We start from the raw sequence: 19,754 nt of genomic DNA on the forward strand, positions 1-19,754 counted from the left end.
CGGTACCAGTCTTGACAGGAGAGGGTCTACCGCTCATTTTTGGTCAGACTCGTAATACCGGCGCTATGCAAGTCCCATTGAAAATATAGGATACGCAATTGACGTAAGTGGATTTGCGGTATTTCCGAGTCTGGCCAAAAAAGTAAGTGGTACACCTGTACCTGCAAGACTCGTAATACCAGCGGGCGTTAAAAAGCAGCGTTAGGACCTCTTAACGCTGCTTTTTAACCCTAACGCACAGCTCGTAATCTAGGCCGAAGTTATCCAAAATAATAAAAATTATTCTCATTCTAATACCCCGTTTAAAAAATAAAAACAACCCAAAATAGAAAAAAACAATCTATAAAAAAACTACCAAGGGCCCTTATATTAGCGTTTCAAAAGACATTTTATCAGACTGTAATTAGGAACTTCTATCACTTTAAGATGTCACTCACTCACTGTGGTTATGGAAGGGTTAATGTCAGAGTTTAAGGGACACTGAACCCAAAAATTTTCTTTCGTGATTCAGATAGAGCATGCAATTTTAAGCAACTTTCTAATTTACTCCTATTATCAAATGTTCTTCATTCTCTTGGTATCTTTATTTGAAATGCAAGAATATAAGTTTAGATGCTGGCCCATTTTTGGTGAACAACCTGGGTTGTTCTTGCTGATTGGTGGATAAAATCATCAACCAATAAAAAGTGCTGTCCAGAGTCCTGAACCAAAAAAAAACATTAGATTACTTCTTTTGATAATAGGAGTAAATTAGAAAGTTGCTTAAAATTGCATGCTCTTTCTGAATAACGAAAGAAAAAAAATTGGGTTCAGTGTCCCTTTAATATGTTAGCATGTTACACCACAAAACAGAAAATAAGCATTTAATTGAGAAACTAGTAGACTTTATCATTCCCTCAACTAGATGACAAGCTGTCTACAATCATTCACACTGGCAGTAAGAGTCAGGAGATGGTGAAGGGAAAAGTTCTGCAAATGGTAATGTGGTGCTTTGTCTTCTTTACAACTCTGCTGTCACCTTTGACACAAAATTGTGGACATCAAAGTAGTGTTTAAACTAATGAATTGCAGCTGCTCTCCTGCTTGTCAGAAGTATCCTGGGAAAAATAATGTCACATTTTTGATACTTATATTCTTTTGAGTGAAAGAGGTTTTCTATGTAATTACTATGGAGTATCCTATTAATATCAAGTGGCATAAGTTGTTATGTCTTCAGGACCATCAGGGGCTCAACCACAACATATGGAGGGGAACATAACCATAATGCAACATTGATGCTATGCTATGTACTTATTATTATCAGTATATAATATATCAATTTGTTTTCACAATTTATATTTTACAGCATATATACTGTTTAATAAACATGCACTAGCTGGTTGATCATAATTTATTGTTTCATAATTGCCTGCATAATTGCTTCATTCTCATGATATTCTTTGTTGAAGAGATACCTAGGTAGGTATCTGGAGCTGTACTGCTGTCATATAGTGCTCCAGAAACATGCTTGCTCCTGAGCCTACCTCCATGCTTTTCACCAAACGATACAAAGAGAACAAAGAACATATGATAATAGAAGTAAATTAGAAAGTTGTTTAAAAGTGCATGCTCAATCTGAATTATGAAAGAACATTCTTGGGTTTCATCCCCCTTTAATGGCTGAAGATGCGCCCTTTTCAACAGCTGTTTTCATTGTTTATCGGCAGCACTTCAGTTTAGAAAAAAAAAATGTCCCTACACTTCACATGTGCCAGTCCTGTTATAATTATCATAATCCAATTTCTGGATACTAAACAACACATTTATGGGGCCATTTTTTCATTTCTCGAATTCCACAGCTAACAGGACTTGATAAACCAGATACAACACCTTTTTAAAAATGATTATCGAGAACCTCGAAAAGTTATTGAATATCACATTGTTATTGAGCAAGCACAAAACAAACTGATGCATATGCCCATAATACTATAATGCCGCTGTTCAAATCGCTTAAAGAGACTTAGGGGCCTATCTATCAAGCTCCGAATGGAGTTTCTGCCAGGCCTGCAGGCTCGCCAGAAACAGCAGTTATGAAGCAGCGGTCACAAAGACCGCTGCTCCATAACCTGTCCGCCTGCTCTGAGCAGGCAGACAGACATGGCCGGAAATTAACCCGATTGAGTAAGATCGGGTTGATTGACACCACCCTGCTGGCGCCCCATTGGCCACGAGTCTGCAGGGGGCGGCGTTGCATCAGCAGCTCTTGTGAGCTGCTGGTGCAATGCTGAATACGGCGAGCGTATTGCTCGCCGTATTTAGCGAGGTCTGGCGGGCCTGATCCACACTGTCGGATCAGGTCTGCCAGACTTTCTTAAATAGGGGCCTTAGAAACATATCTCAAATAGATTTGAGCACAGCAGGTTAATTGCTCACATATCAGCTACCAGTATTACTGCACGCTATTAAAAGGGATCACTCAACATACAGGCACTTCAACATATAATGTAATCGCTAAACCCACAAAATCACCATTTTGTTTATAGCAAATCGAGCGCATTTGATTTTATGGATAATAAAATTGGTAGATTAACGATACAGAAAATAATTTTGTGTTGTTTATGAAAAGAAACAATTGTGAACTTGAGGAGCATTAATCGCAGAAACATTTTTTGATTGTGATCACTTTTAAAACACACAATGACAATACCGGCTGTCATTCAGAAATCTGGCAAAATCAAAGTTAGATTATGATCACCCCCTATGTGTTTAACCCTTTGCAGCTAAAGCCCCACTCAGCATAGCAACAGATCGCAAATGAGCAGGACACAGCTGATGAACCAATCCCCCCCATTAGTCATTTAACCATACACTGAAAATGACAAGTGCAATAATGTTCTAGTATTATTGACAAAATATGCACAGTTTGTAATACTATTTTAAATTCACATTAAATAGTACAAAAGTTAAATATAATTTTTAAAAAAAAGCTATTGAAGTTTACATTTAAACAAGAATAGCAGCTTGTTGCTCATCAGTCAGTTCAGTCATTCCAGATAACAGGTATATAAGCACTAGTACCTTGTATCTAACCCTCTGCAGACTGCCACCTTATATTAGTTCTTTTGACAGACTTACATTTTAGCCAATCCGTGCTGACTCCTAAGTAACTCCACGGGAGAAAGCACAATGTTATCTATATGACAAACATAAACCAGTGCTTTCTAACTGAAAAACTGTCAAAATACACTGAGAAAAGTGGTGGCCTTTAAGGGCATAAAAGTTTAATTTTGACTAGATTGCCCCTTTAACAGACAGCAAGAGAGGGGGAGCTTTGCACACAGCCTCAGCAGCTGCAGCTCACTGTGAAATCTTCTGGTGTCCATATAGGCAAGTTTGTCCCTGGATATACCTAAAGGGATAGTCTAGTCAAAATTAAACTTTCATGATTCAGATAGGGCATGCAATTTTAAACAACTTTCCAATTTACTTTTATCATCAAATTAGCTTTGTTCTCTTGGTATTCTTTGTTAAAAGCTAAACTTCAGTAAACTCATATGCTAATTTCTAAGCCTTTGAAGGCCGCCTCTTATCTCAGTGCAATTAGATTATAATTTTTTTGGTGCTATTTGGTTTTTTTTACAGCTAGAAAGAGCTAGTTCACGTGTGCCATATAGATAACATTGTGCTCACTACTGTGGAGTTACCTAGGAGTCAGCACTGATTGGCTAAAATGCAAGTCTGTCAAAAAAACTGAAATAATCAGGGAAGTCTGCAAAGACTTAGATACAAGGTAATCACAGAGGTAAAAAGTGTATTAATATAAGAGTGTTAGTAATACAAAACTTAGGGATTGGGTAATGAAGGGATTATCTATCTTTTTAGAGAATACAAATTTTGGATTAGACTGTCCCTTTAATAGAAATCATTGCAAAATATATTCATAATCTTTAAAAGATTTTACCTTTTATTTTATTTTTTTACTTCATTTGTGAAGGGCCTATTACTTCCTGTCACTGCCCCTAAAGGGGTCTGTGGTCTCTACAAGAAGGCAAAAAAACATCTTTTCATTTGATGTGTTGCTATGAGACATTATAATAGCTGCAGACAGTTTACTGTATTCCCCATGCTCAGTAGAGGATTTTTGTTTAACAAATCCTGCGACAGCAGAACTTAGGTTCTGTAAAGGTAGCTCTCTTATCTAGCCGCAGGCAGTAGCTACATGTAGGGCTGGATTATAAGTGGAGTGCTAAGTTATCGCGCTCACACAAACGGGTAAATTTGCCCATTAGAGGGAGCGAGATAATAAACCAGCCACTACAAGTGGCTGGTTATTGCTACTCCAAGCTCGCAGCAGCAATTATTGCTAATAAAATAAACCAGAGATCGAATCGCAGGTTAATTTTATAAATCTGCCCCAAATGCCCCCCCCAAAAAAAAATAAAGATGGCGGCATCTTTATTTTATAATAAAAAAACTGCACTAGGTAGCATTTTGGGGGTAAAGTTGGTGGGAGTGGGGTGTTAGAAATAAATGGCACTGAAAAGTGCCTTTACATTGCGGTCTATGGGAACGGTGTGTTAATATGTGTAGATATTAACACATAAATATATCTAAAAAAAACAAAAAAAAACAATGTGATAGTGCACCAAAGGATATGTATACAATGTCCCAAAGAGTGGCAACTGCTGTTGATGTTTCCAGACAAAACCTCAGGAACTAAGGGGAAAAAAACCACATATGGTGAAGTCCTGCTGGTAATTAATAGCTCATAATTGAAGCAGAGAGGTAATCACATAGAAAATAACAAATAAGGGAAAGTCAATTAAAGTGGAGAGTAACAATGATAACGTATACCTATCGGCTGAGAGAAGTGTGTTGATCAGCTAGCTCCCAACACGCAATGCAAGCGTTTGTTAGAATATCAAGTATTGATAGTGGAAAGTGTCCAGGTCCTATGAGTTTTCCCTACCTCGAGTTAGGACCGGTGAGAATCATATACCACCGCTAGAAGCACACGTATGAGGTTATAGGTGCAAACACCCTAGATAACTAATACATATATATATAAAGATGCCAACAGTCCACACTCCATACCTGTGTACTACTGGAACCTGAGCGACAGTCCGTTTCGGCAATATATCCGGTTTCTTTGCTGTGTATGGATTGTCTCATTCAATTGGTATCCAGCTCCTGTGTGAGCTCCGGTGGCTGCAGTGGGTGACTCCTCCTTTCGTTAACGTCCCAGGTGTTGGGCGTGTAGATGCGGTCAGGACAATGGTGCAATACTTAGCTGCTGTGCTACACTAAAGGCCAGGCAAGTGCAAACAAAATTGAAAAAAGGAGCACGAGCAGCAGTTCTATGCACAAAGAATTTATTTACAGACAGTAAACATAGCGCATTGGCGCTCTGAGTGAAGAAAAACAAACACGTTTGTCAGACAATATACAAAACGGTGAGAGGGGAGAGGAACCCCCCGGGGTAAATACTGACAAAACAAGGAGACTAGCTAGTAGGAAAACAGGTATACGCGTTTCAGCTTACAGCCTTACTCATTACCTGACTAAAACACAGTGAGGTGAACTTAAAAACAGTAGCTAGTCATCCCATTGGTGGATGGGAACACTCCCCCAAATAATCCACCAATGGGTGTTCAGTAACGTAGCCAAAGACACCTGGGGACGCACAGGGTAACACACTAAATACAGCATACTGTGAATACACTAGGAACAGAATAAGAATACAGTAGACGCAAGATAGGAATGATAATAGTAAGTGCTGCATAATTAATAAACGATAATAAACGATAGAAGATAATAAACAATAAATAATAAACAGTACCCGTGCATGATACACAGTTTAATCCTATAATTACAAAACAATTTCAGTGATCAAAGTAGAAGAAATGTGTTCAGTACAGCCGAGGGCAGAACAAATAGCTCCGGACCCAGCTGGACACACCTGTAGTGCTGGGACGCTGTTTCATAATGGCTGAAATGAAAACACAAATGATATAAGCACGGGATAACAATCGTTTACATCTAAAGACTAGCAACCAATATAAAGATTATTATTGCTGAGATATATTCAGTACGCCATGTGTACACATACTGGACCTTGAGATATATCAATAACAGCAATAGTAATAATAATAACAATACTGCAGTTAACCCTTAGCAGAAGTAAAGTTGATGCGGAGTCTACTAATACATGGGATCATTAACATATGTATATCATGCCACACCGGACCATAGGTGGCTTCACTATTAGAAAGAACCCCATTTACACTAGAGAAATAAGTCCATAGTGCACACCTGAGTCCCAAGGACCTGATAGGTTAGACTAGGGAGTCCTGAGATAGTAGGCTACTACGCTCCTAAGGTGGCATGGAAAGACTATATATAGTTAATGTGTGCAGGGCGAACCGGGTGGGGGAGAGGGACGGCTCTACCAGAAATTGATGAGGTCATATTCCGAGTTTAGGCCCCCTGGAACTCTTGTCTTGAGTTTGAAAATCCAGAAGGCCTCCCTCTCCCCCAGTCTGTGGACCCTGTCGACTCCCCCCTTACAGGGAGCCACCCTCTCAATAATGGTCCAAGAGAAGGAACTAGTGTCTTTCTGGTGTATCCCCGCAAAATGTTGAATCAATGCTGTGGTGAGTACCCCCGCCCTAATGTCACTGAGGTGCTCCTTAATACGGGTTCTAGCTTCTCTTGTCGTGAGGCCTACATATTGGAGGGAGCACTCCCTACAAGAGATCAAATAAACCACATATGTAGACCTACAGTTGAGGCAAGAATCTATCATGAAATTCTGACCTGTCATTAGTGAGATAAACCGGTCACCCGGGGCCAGCTTCTCACAAGCCACACATGTGCGATGGTGGCAGTGGAATGTACCTTTACAGCTCAACCATGAAGAGATGGGTTGTCCTGTCTTTTTAATTCTTGTGGGTGCCACAATGTTGCCTATTGTTCTGTTTTTCTTGTAGGAGTATCTTAGGCCCTCTGTAACTACCTGTTGGAGTTTGTCATCTGCAGATAGCATATTAAAATTATGCCTCACTATTTGGCAGATTTCTCTATATTGTCTTGAATACTCTGTTAAAAAGACAATTTTGTTGTCTTTCCTTTCCTCAATGTGGGATTTTGGTCTAAGGAGTCTTTCCCTAGGTATTCCTCTTACAATATTCCTAGCTTTAGTGATGACAGAACTCCTATAGCCCCTCTCTTTCAAGCGTAAGGTCAGATCATTGGCCTGTTTTTCGTAAACCCCTGCATCGCTGCAGTTCCTTTTCAGCCTAATGAACTGACCCTTCGCTACTCCTTTAAACACTCCTGGTGGTCGCCCTGCACACATTAACTATATATAGTCTTTCCATGCCACCTTAGGAGCGTAGTAGCCTACTATCTCAGGACTCCCTAGTCTAACCTATCAGGTCCTTGGGACTCAGGTGTGCACTATGGACTTATTTCTCTAGTGTAAATGGGGTTCTTTCTAATAGTGAAGCCACCTATGGTCCGGTGTGGCATGATATACATATGTTAATGATCCCATGTATTAGTAGACTCCGCATCAACTTTACTTCTGCTAAGGGTTAACTGCAGTATTGTTGTTATTATTATTACTATTGCTGTTATTGATATATCTCAAGGTCCAGTATGTGTACACATGGCGTACTGAATATATCTCAGCAATAATAATCTTTATATTGGTTGCTAGTCTTTAGATGTAAACGATTGTTATCCCGTGCTTATATCATTTGTGTTTTCATTTCAGCCATTATGAAACAGCGTCCCAGCACTACAGGTGTGTCCAGCTGGGTCCGGAGCTATTTGTTCTGCCCTCGGCTGTACTGAACACATTTCTTCTACTTTGATCACTGAAATTGTTTTGTAATTATAGGATTAAACTGTGTATCATGCACGGGTACTGTTTATTATTTATTGTTTATTATCTTCTATCGTTTATTATCGTTTATTAATTATGCAGCACTTACTATTATCATTCCTATCTTGCGTCTACTGTATTCTTATTCTGTTCCTAGTGTATTCACAGTATGCTGTATTTAGTGTGTTACCCTGTGCGTCCCCAGGTGTCTTTGGCTACGTTACTGAACACCCATTGGTGGATTATTTGGGGGAGTGTTCCCATCCACCAATGGGATGACTAGCTACTGTTTTTAAGTTCACCTCACTGTGTTTTAGTCAGGTAATGAGTAAGGCTGTAAGCTGAAACGCGTATACCTGTTTTCCTACTAGCTAGTCTCCTTGTTTTGTCAGTATTTACCCCGGGGGGTTCCTCTCCCCTCTCACCGTTTTGTATATTGTCTGACAAACGTGTTTGTTTTTCTTCACTCAGAGCGCCAATGCGCTATGTTTACTGTCTGTAAATAAATTCTTTGTGCATAGAACTGCTGCTCGTGCTCCTTTTTTCAATTTTGTAGGTAATCACATACTCTAGAGCTTCAAAATCAAGCTCTAGATTTTCAGGCACAGGAAGACTCCAAGTCGGAGACGAAGGCAAAGATTTAAGGCCCAAATAGGTTAAAGCTCCAAAAGGAAGGACTCAGAAGTGGATAAAAAAAATGAACAATTTATTTATAAAAACAAGTGAGGTCACAAGGCATTAATAAGAGACTGTCCAAAGCAAACAACCAACGCAAACAAAGACCGTATTTTCACAATATCTTATGAATGCAGTTTTTCAGTTTAGTATGGCACAAGACTCTGCCTATTGTGTGACGTCACCACGCTCCGACGTACGTTTCGCCAAAAATTCCTCCAAAAAGCCAAGCTGTGATTGGCGAAACGTACCTTGGAGCTTTAACCTATTTGGGAATTCAATCTTTGCCTTCGTCTCCTACTTGGAGTCTTCCTGTGCCTGAAAATCTAGAGCTTGATTTTGAAGCTCTAGAGTATGTGAGTACCTCTCTGCTACAATTATTAGCTATTAATTACCAGCAGGACTTCACCATATGTGTGTTTTTTTCCCTTTTTTCCTGAGGTTTTGTCTGGAAACATCAACAGCAGTTGCCACTCTTTGGGACATTTTATACATATCCTTTGGTGCACTATCACATAGTTTTTTTTGTGTTTTCGTATATTGGATTGTGATTTAAGCAAGTTTATATATTGTTTTGTTTCACATAAATATATATGTATATCAGAATATTGCCTTCGCTGTGCCACTTGGCACAATGGTGCTGAAGTTCTGATGCCGTCTGTGATGGCATCAGAATGAAGCTCCCATAGGAGCCTATGGATACGCGCTGTCATGAGCACAATGCTTCCTAGCAATGCGAACACAAGCTCGCATTCGTATTGCAGCTAACTTGTAATATCAGCGCACGTTATCGTGCGTGGGTATTACAAAGTGGAGCGCTAACATCGCTTTCATGAAAGCGATATATAGCGTTCCACTTGTAATCTAGCCCTTAGAATTTAGTGGTCATTTAGCAAGAAAACATGCAGACTGTTTTATTTTAACACTGACTGAAACATCACCTTACCACTGCTCTAATTCTCCTTCAACAAAAACCTAATCTAATAGCATCAATGAACAAAATATCAAAATCTACCAAAAAATTTCAACACTGCAAAATACGACAAACCAACGGCATGCAGATTTTAGTGAGTTGTGGACCAGTTAATACAGTAGATTTGCATGATAAACAAATGCATGATCAAAAGACAATGCAATACCACTTACTGTAGTCTTAACTTCAAATGATTAGTAGTTTTTTTCTGACAAATTTCAAAGTTATGTCTATTTCCACTCCCACTGTATCATGTGACAGCAATCAGCCAATCACAAATGCATCTAAGTATATTCTGTGAACTCTTGCAAATGCTCAGTCAGAGCTGGTGACTCAAAAAGTGTAAATATAAAAAGACTGTACATTTTGTTAATGGAAGTAAATTGGAAAGTAGATATGTGCATGGCGAAAAAATTCGTTTCGGTTCGGATCAATTCAGATTTTTTTTAATTTCGGTTCGGATCGATTCGAATTCGGAAAAATTCGAATCAATTCGGTTCGGATTCGTTTCGGATTTATTCGGATTCAAATAAATTTGGTTCAGATTCGGTTTGATTCGGTTCGGTTCGATTCGGTTCGGTTCGGAAATTCAGAATTTCGGTAAGTGTTAGGTGGGATGTGCTGTGTATTATACTAGTATTATGTACTGTATATTAGGTGTAACCCATAGCAGAGTGATATAACCTAATATACTGTACAATACTAGTGTAATCCATGGCCATCCGAATCTATCGAATAAATCCGAATAAATCCGAACTAATTCAGATTTATTCGTTAGATTCGGCACTAATTTAATTCGGAAATTCGAATCGATCCGAATCCCGAATTTTACGAATTCGGCCGAATTTCCGAATCGATCTGAACCGAGTCGCACATGTCTATTGGAAAGTTGTCAAAAATTGCTGCTCTATCTGATTAATGGAAGGTTACCTTTTACTTGAGTGTCGTGCCAAACCACCACCTACTTATGCAATTTTAATTTTGACTTTCATAGTATTTAGTAGCACAAAGGTTTGGTAAATGGGTAAATGATCATTAAACTTGTGTGATTTTTTTAACAAATAGATGAAAGACTTTTTTACAATATCATTTATCAGCAGCATGTTTATCATATATTCTGAAGTTTATTTTGCAAATGGTTTGGTGAGTAAATATGCAAACATCTCTTCTAGGATTACTGAAGGTCATCAACAGCTTATTGTTTTTGCATTTTCCTCAGTAGCTGGTGATACACATTATTGTGCTTATTTATGTCACTAATTCTCTTTGACTTAAACCCACATTTATCAAGTTATGAACCAGAAGACTGTAATTCATTCAGGGCCTCAGATGTGGCATCCACTGCCAGAATTTAACATTGGCAGGTAATTTAACGTGGTTGAGTCTTGTGTCTATTACTAGCTGGCGTGCTTGGCGGAATGTATGTGATATTACTCCGTTTTTTGCTTCAGTTGAAGAAATGTTAACGGTTGTTGTCAACTTGACCAATAGATGTTTCCTGCTCTGTGTTGAAAGATGTAACCAATTAATTTCATAGATGGTAAATCTGATTGAGGGTTCAACAGCTGGATTGCGTGGTAGCACTGTTTTTTGCAGGTTTGAAATAACAGAACTGTATTAGGGGTTTTCAAAAGAAACAGCATGTAACAACAAGGGGGTTAAATAGCATAACAGGGGTGTTCCACTGGCCCGATTCAGGAGTAGGTCGGTTTTCTATAAGGTTACTTAACCTAACACAAAACACAAGCAGCAAATATCCATATATTGTGTGTTTTTTATTTAACAATATATGGATTTATGAGCAATTAAAATGTTAATTTGTAAAATAATTACCATTTAGTAATGGTAAACATTGCGCCGTTCCTCCTCATACTTTCTTTAGCTGATCGATGACAAATCTGGCTTCATCCAATTGTTGCGTGCCCCACAAGCTAGACGCCAAATGGTTTACCATCACTAAATAGTAATTATTTTACAGATGAAGTGTCTTACAAAATGAATGAAAGTGCCCCTGTTTTTAAGATTAATTTTTTATACTGGGCAGTAAAAGATTAAACTTTACAATCACTTTAATGGAGTATATATATATATATATATATATATATATATATATACACAGTATATATATTACAGCAAAACTACAATGCACTACAGACATTCTGCTCATGAAAAGGCAACGCTTATTTTATTTACATAATATTATATTTAAGTTAATTAGTGTAATTAATCATTTAGAAGATATTTACAAATGTCTACATGACAACCTGTCAGTAATTATGCTTACCAACTTGTACACAATAGAAGGAGGATTCACTGCTTTGTAGAGAACACATGGAACTCAGAAGACTTTATATAATTGACTTTATGTATTTTGTAGCAATTTCTGATTAGTTGGATGATATCCTGCTTTCCTTTTCTTGCTTTTCTTGTTGGGCAACCTCATTATCTTAAAGACCAAGAATCTCTTAGGGCCTAATTGGCAATGATTTCTTTTGTAAGGCGTAATTATATCAAATCTGTTTCACTGATCTCACAATTTTTTTTTATCTGGTGAAATTCTCAAATAAATTAGTTCTAAAGGGAATATACACAGTGTATAGGTTTCACAAGCTTAGAGATTTCAGATATATTTGTAATTGACTATGAATGTTCTTAATCTACAGCAAATGTGCATATTTCTGTTTTACTTTTCGTTACGATTATTTAAATATATTTATAATCTGAAAGGGTTTTATGATTCTGCATAAAAATGGATACGTCCGACCCATGGAACCTTTGTTTTTGCATCTTGGCAATGTTTTGCAAAAAATGTTTGAATCATGTTATAGAATTGAGACAATGGCCCCTATTTATCAAAGGTCTTGGGGACCTGATCCGACAGTGCGGATAAGGTCCGCAAGACCTCGCTAAATGCGGAGAGCAATACGCTCTCCGTATTTAACATTGAACCAGCAGCTCACAAGAGCTGCTGTTGCAACGCCGCCCCCTGCAGACTCAATGGGCCGCCAGAAGGGGGTGTCCATTAACCCGATCGTACTCAATCGGGTTGAATTGTGGCGATTCCTGTCTGCTTGCTCCGAGCAGGTGGACAGGGTTATGGAGCAGCGGTCTTTGTGACCGCTGCTTCATAACTGCTGTTTCTAGTAAGCCTGAAGGCTCGCCAGAAACATGGGGCATCAAGCTCCATTCGGAGCTTGATAGATAGGCCCCAATATGTGTGTGTGTAATTCACATTGAATTTATATTCTTTTTTTAATATCCTTGAAATTTAAAATGATAACCTTCTTAAAACAATGCAAAATCTTTATCAGCATCAGCTCTCCGCTCAGACGAGATGATATAAAATGATCCACAAGCACTGCAAGATCCCTCACTAGATTCTAAAAAGGCAGAATTTGCTATACTTCTTTAAGGGACATTCCCTGCATTTCTGGATGTGAAGGAGAGACGAGCCTAGTGCAATATAGCCCTGCATGAAATGAGATTTCTGCTACATTTACACTTTGTGCTTTGTATTTTATGTTACTTTAGACTTCAAAATGTGTCCTTTAAGTTTCATTACAATATAACTTTGCACTTTAAATTTTGTATTTTAATGCATATAGATTCTGTATACATCAGTGTATTTAGGATTGTGATTTTACAAATTCTGATTATGCTTTAAGAGTTTCTGTGTAACTTGAACAAATTAGGATCATACTTAGGGCTTGATTGATCAATTTGCAGATGGATTGGGTTCATATGTTATGAGCTTGTCAGGATTTCATTTTAAATTGTGGGGCACATTTGTTCCCCACATTTACCTGCCGTCGCCCTGCCCTTGTACAACCAGTTGCGTGAGAGTAGGGCTTGTCAATCACCAGAAAGTTGGCAGAAATATTTTATGAAGCAGTGGTGTAAACCAATGCTTTGTTAATATTAGTTGCAGGCTCAAATGAGCAAGCCTGCAACCGATCAGGACTTTTGGCAAAATGATAAATCTAGCCCTTTGTACATTTATGTGTATCATTTACAATATACAAAAAACACTTTGTATTTGTTTTATGTAAAATAAAAATGACAGCTTCAGAAAGTGGGAGAGATAGGGGAGTTCGCAATTCTAATAAAATGATCTAGGCATTTTAAACCCTCAGGTCTCACCTCACTAAATTTATATAGCCAACTGTATGCAGATGTTTGCTCAAAATTCACAGGTATTTAACTGACAGAAAATTAATATATACTAAACTAGAAGCAAATGGAAGTTACATTTTAGTGAACACATTCCAGTTTAATTTGTATTTGCTGCAAACTGAGAATTTATATCAGTAGTAGACGTTCAGTTCCTTAGGTGAAACCCACATTTTTTCTTTTATGATTCAGATAGAGCATATAATTTAAAAAAAACTCTCTCTATTATCAAATATGATTTGTTCTTTTGTTAGCCTTTGTTGAAAAGCTTACCTAGGTAGGCTCATGAGCAGCAATGCACTACTGAGAGCCAGCTTCTAACTAGTGACAGCACATATATGCCTCTTGTCATTGGCTCACCTGATGAATTCAGCTACCTAACAGTAGTGCTTAGCTGCTCCTTCAACAAAGGAAACCAATAGAATTAAGCAAATTTTATAATAAAGTAAATCAGAAATTTGTTTAAAATTGTATGCTCCGTCTGAATCATGGAAAAACGGTTTGTATGTCCCTTTAACTTCAATATCTATTTTGAGATTCTGTATCCCAGAGAGCTTCATTAATTTCTATGGGCTGAATGGTCAAAGATTCTGCAGCTTGGAGAGCAATTATACTGCAGACCTCACAGGTGCTGAACTCAATGAATTTTCTAAGAAAAAAGGCAGAACCTGGAAGTCCCAGAGAGATGAGAAATGCCTTCCATACGGCTAGATTTACAGTTTTGTCGGTAACGACCCGCGTATCTAACGCTGGCTTTTTTCTGGCCGCACCTTTAAAATAACTCTGGTATTGAGAGTCCACAGAATGGCTGCGTTAGGCTCCAAAAAAGGAGCGTACAGCATATTTAACGCAACTTCAACTCTCGATACCAGAGTTGCTTATGGACGCGGCCAGCCTCAAAAACGTGCTCGTGCACGATTCCCCCATAGGAAACAATGGGGCTGTTTGAGCTGAAAAAAAACCTAACACCTGCAAAAAAGCCGCGTTCAGCTCCTAACGCAGCCCCATTGTTTCCTAGGGGGAAACACTTCCTACGTCTGCACCTAACACTCTAACATGTACCCCGAGTCTAAACACCCCTAACCTTACACTTATTAACCCCTATTCTGCCGCCCCCCGCTATCGCTGACCCCTGCATATTATTATTAACCCCTAATCTGCCGCTCCGTAAACCGTCGCTACTTACATTATCCCTATGTACCCCTAATCTGCTGCCCCTAACACCGCCGACCCCTATATTATATTTATTAACCCCTAATCTGCCCCCCACAATGTCGCCTCAACCTGCCTACACTTATTAAGCGCTAATCTGCCGAGCGGACCGCACCGCTATTATTATAAAGTTATTAACCCCTAATCCGCCTCACTAACCCTATAATAAATAGTATTAACCCCTAATCTGCCCTCCCTAACATCGCCGACACCTAACTTCAATTATTAACCCCTAATCTGCCGACTGGAGATCACCGCTATTCTAATAAATGTATTAACCCCTAAAGCTAAGTCTAACCCTAACACTAACACCCCCCTAAATTAAATATAATTTTAATCTAACGAAATTAATTAACTCTTATTAAATAAATTATTCCTATTTAAAGCTAAATACTTACCTGTAAAATAAATCCTAATATAGCTACAATATAAATTATAATTATATTATAGCTATTTTAGGATTAATATTTATTTTACAGGTAACTTTGTAATTATTTTAACCAGGTAAAATAGCTATTAAATAGTTAAGAACTATTTAATAGCTAAAATAGTTAAAATAATTACAAAATTACCTGTAAAATAAATCCTAACCTAAGTTATAATTAAACCTAACACTACACTATTAATAAATTAATTAAATAAAATACCTATAATTATCTACAATTAAACCTAACACTACAATATCAATAAATAAATTAAATACAATTCCTACAAATAAATACAATGAAATAAACTAACTAAAGTACAAAAAATAAAAAAGAACTAAGTTACAAAAAATAAAAAAATATTTACAAACATTAGAAATATATTACAACAATTTTAAACTAATTACACCTACTCTAAGCCCCCTAATAAAATAACAAAGCCCCCCAAAATAAAAAAAATGCCCTACCCTATTCTAAATTACTAAAGTTCAAAGCTCTTTTACCTTACCAGCCATGAACAGGGCCCTTTGCGGGGCATGCCCCAAGAAGTTCAGCTCTTTTGCCTGTAAAAAAAAACATACAATACCCCCCCCAACATTACAACCCACCACCCACATACCCCTAATCTAACCCAAACCCCCCTTAAATAAACCTAACACTAAGCCCCTGAAGATCTCCCTACCTTGAGTCGTCTTCACCCAGCCGAGCCAAATTCTTCATCCAAGCGGAGCAAGAAGAGGTCCTCCATCCGGTAGAAGTCTTCATCCAAGCGGGGCAGAAGAGGTCTTCCATCCGATTGAAGTCTTCATCCAAGAGGCATCTTCTATCGTCATCCATCCGGAGCGGAGCAGCAGCATCCTGAAGACCTCCGACGCGGAACATCCATCCTGGCCGATGACTGAACAATGAATGATGGTTCCTTTAAATGACGTCATCCAAGATGGCGTCCCTCGAATTCCGATTGGCTGATGGGATTCTATCAGCCAATCGGAATTAAGGTAGGAAAAATCTGATTGGCTGATTGAATCAGCCAATCAGATTGAGCTTGCATTCTATTGGCTGATCGGAACAGGCAATAGAATGCAAGCTCAATCTGTTTGGCTGATTGGATCAGCCAATCGGATTGAACTTGATTCTGATTGGCTGATTCCATCAGCCAATCAGAATATTCCCACCTTAATTCCGATTGGCTGATGGAATCCTATCAGCCAATCGGAATTTGAGGGACGCCATCTTGGATGACGTCATTTAAAGGAACCGTCATTCGTCGTTCAGTCGTCGGCCAGGATGGATGTTCCGCGTCGGAGGTCTTCAGGATACTGCCGCTCCGCTCCGGATGGATGACGATAGAAGATGCCTCTTGGATGAAGACTTCAATCGGATGGAAGACCTCTTCTGCCCCGCTTGGATGAAGACTTCTACCGGATGGAGGACCTCTTCTTGCTCCGCTTGGATGAAGAATTTGGCTCGGCTGGGTGAAGACGACTCAAGGTAGGGAGATCTTCAGGGACTTAGTGTTAGGTTTATTTAAGGGGGGTTTGGGTTAGATTAGGGGTATGTGGGTGGTGGGTTGTAATGTTGGGGGGGGGGTATTGTATGTTTTTTTTTACAGGCAAAAGAGCTGAACTTCTTGGGGCATGCCCCGCAAAGGGCCCTGTTCAGGGCTGGTAAGGTAAAAGAGCTTTGAACTTTAGTAATTTAGAATAGGGTAGGGCATTTTTTTATTTTGGGGGGCTTTGTTATTTTATTAGGGGGCTTAGAGTAGGTGTAATTAGTTTAAAATTGTTGTAATATATTTCTAATGTTTGTAAATATTTTTTTATTTTTTGTAACTTAGTTCTTTTTTATTTTTTGTACTTTAGTTAGTTTATTTCATTGTATTTATTTGTAGGAATTGTATTTAATTTATTTATTGATAGTGTAGTGTTAGGTTTAATTGTAGATAATTATAGGTATTATATTTAATTAATTTATTGATAGTGTAGTGTTAGGTTTAATTGTAACTTAGGTTAGGATTTATTTTACAGGTAAATTTGTAATTATTTTAACTATTTTAGCTATTAAATAGTTCTTAACTATTTAATAGCTATTGTACCTGGTTAAAATAAATACAAAGTTACCTGTAAAATAAATATTAATCCTAAAATAGCTATAATATAAATATAATTTATATTGTAGCTATATTAGGATTTATTTTACAGGTAAGTATTTAGCTTTAAATAGGAATAATTTATTTAATAAGAGTTAATTAATTTCGTTAGATTAAAATTATATTTAATTTAGGGGGGTGTTAGTGTTAGGGTTAGACTTAGCTTTAGGGGTTAATACATTTATTAGAATAGCGGTGAGCTCCAGTCGGCAGATTAGGGGTTAATAATTGAAGTTAGGTGTCGGCGATGTTAGGGAGGGCAGATTAGGGGTTAATACTATTTATGATAGGGTTAGTGAGGCGGATTAGGGGTTAATAACTTTATTATAGTAGCGGTGCGGTCCGCTCGGCAGATTAGGGGTTAATAAGTGTAGGCAGGTGGAGGCGACGTTGAGGGGGGCAGATTAGGGGTTAATAAATATAATATAGGGGTCGGCGGTGTTAGGGGCAGCAGATTAGGGGTACATAGCTATAATGTAGGTGGCGGCTCTTTGCGGTCGGCAGATTAGGGGTTAATTATTGTAGGTAGCTGGCTGCGATGTTGTGGGGGGCAGGTTAGGGGTTAATAAATATAATATAGGGGTCGGCGGTGTTAGGGGCAGCAGATTAGGGGTACATAAGTATAACGTAGGTGGCAGTCGGCAGATTAGGGGTTAAAAAAATTTAATCGAGTGTCGGCGATGTGGGGGGACCTCGGTTTAGGGGTACATAGGTAGTTTATGGGTGTTAGTGTACTTTAGAGCACAGTAGTTAAGAGCTTTATGAACCGGCGTTAGCCCAAAAAGCTCTTAACTACTGACTTTTTTCTGCGGCTGGAGTTTTGTCGTTAGATTTCTAACGCTCACTTCAGCCACGACTCCCGGAGTTAGAAAGATCCCATTGAAAAGATAGGAACGCAAATGACGTAAGGGGATCTGCGGTATGGAAAAGTCGCGGCTGAAAAGTGAGCGTTAGACCCTTTTTTGAATGACTCCAAATACCGGCGGTAGCCTAAAACCAGCGTTAGGAGCCTCTAACGCTGGTTTTCACGGCTACCGCCAAACTCCAAATCTAGGCCATAGAAAGTAATGAGGCTCTCTGGGATACAAAATCTCACAGGGGAGAGTAAAGTTAGCAAGCGAGCATATGACAACACTGATATAAATTCTCAGTTTGCAGCAAATACAAATTAGTTTCGTATACATTACGTTTCTGTCAGTTACATAAGTGTATTGTGAGTTTTGTGCAAACTTCACTTGCATACAGCTGGCAAGATAAATCAGTGAGACTTGCTGGTACAAAATTTCTTAAAACATATCATGAAAATTGTGACAGAGATTCACACATACCCTGAGAACTCGTCTGTTTGGTCCATGGAACTCCCCTGTCCATCCTATTTTCTGAAACTGTCTGTTTTATTTTACACAAAACAATTGCCACGTAAGTGCATGCAATATGTAACAGATACACAAACATATACAAAGTATGATTCTAATTTGTTAAAGTAACTCAGAAACTTTCAAAACATATTCCGCATTTTTAAAATCACAGCTGTATCTAAATTTAAATCCAAAATTAAAAAGCATAAATGTAATAAAACTTAAAGAACCCAGTCTGAAGTGTTAAGTAATGAAAAATACAAAGCAAACAGTGTAACAAAATTCTCAGGTCATGCATTGCTACTGTGCTCAATCTGTATTGTACTGTGCTCAATCTGTATTGTACTGTGCTCAATCTGTATTGTACTGTGCTCAATCTGTATTGTACTGTGCTCAATCTGTATTGTACTGTGCTCAATCTGTATTGTACTGTGCTCAATCTGTATTGTACTGTGCTCAATCTGTATTGTACTGTGCTCAATCTGTCTCAATTCTTGTAGAGATCTTGAAGTGGTATAGAATCATATTAGATCACGAGAGCTTTATGGAAGGAAAATCTAATTTCTCTGGAATTTCCCGATTCCATCATTTTTTATATAGTTTAGTAAGATCAGCCCCTGGTGAAATAATACAATACTCTAATGTCCCTTTAAAGGGACAGTCTAGTCAAAATTAAACTTTCATGATTCAGATAGGACATGCAATTTTAAACAACTTTCCAATGTAGTTTTATCATCAAATTTGCTTTGTTCCCTTGGTGGTATTTTTTGAAAGATAACCCTAGGTAGGCTCAAACTGATTTCTAAACCATTTAAAACCACCTCTTAGGTCAGAGCATTTTGAAAGTTTTTCAAAGTTAGACAGTTCAAGTTCATGTGTGTCATATAGATAACATTGTGCTAACTCCCGTGGAGTTATTTAGGAG

The sequence above is a fragment of the Bombina bombina genome, chromosome 2 (assembly GCF_027579735.1).
Source record: "Bombina bombina isolate aBomBom1 chromosome 2, aBomBom1.pri, whole genome shotgun sequence".
In the NCBI taxonomy this organism is placed as follows: domain Eukaryota; kingdom Metazoa; phylum Chordata; class Amphibia; order Anura; family Bombinatoridae; genus Bombina; species Bombina bombina.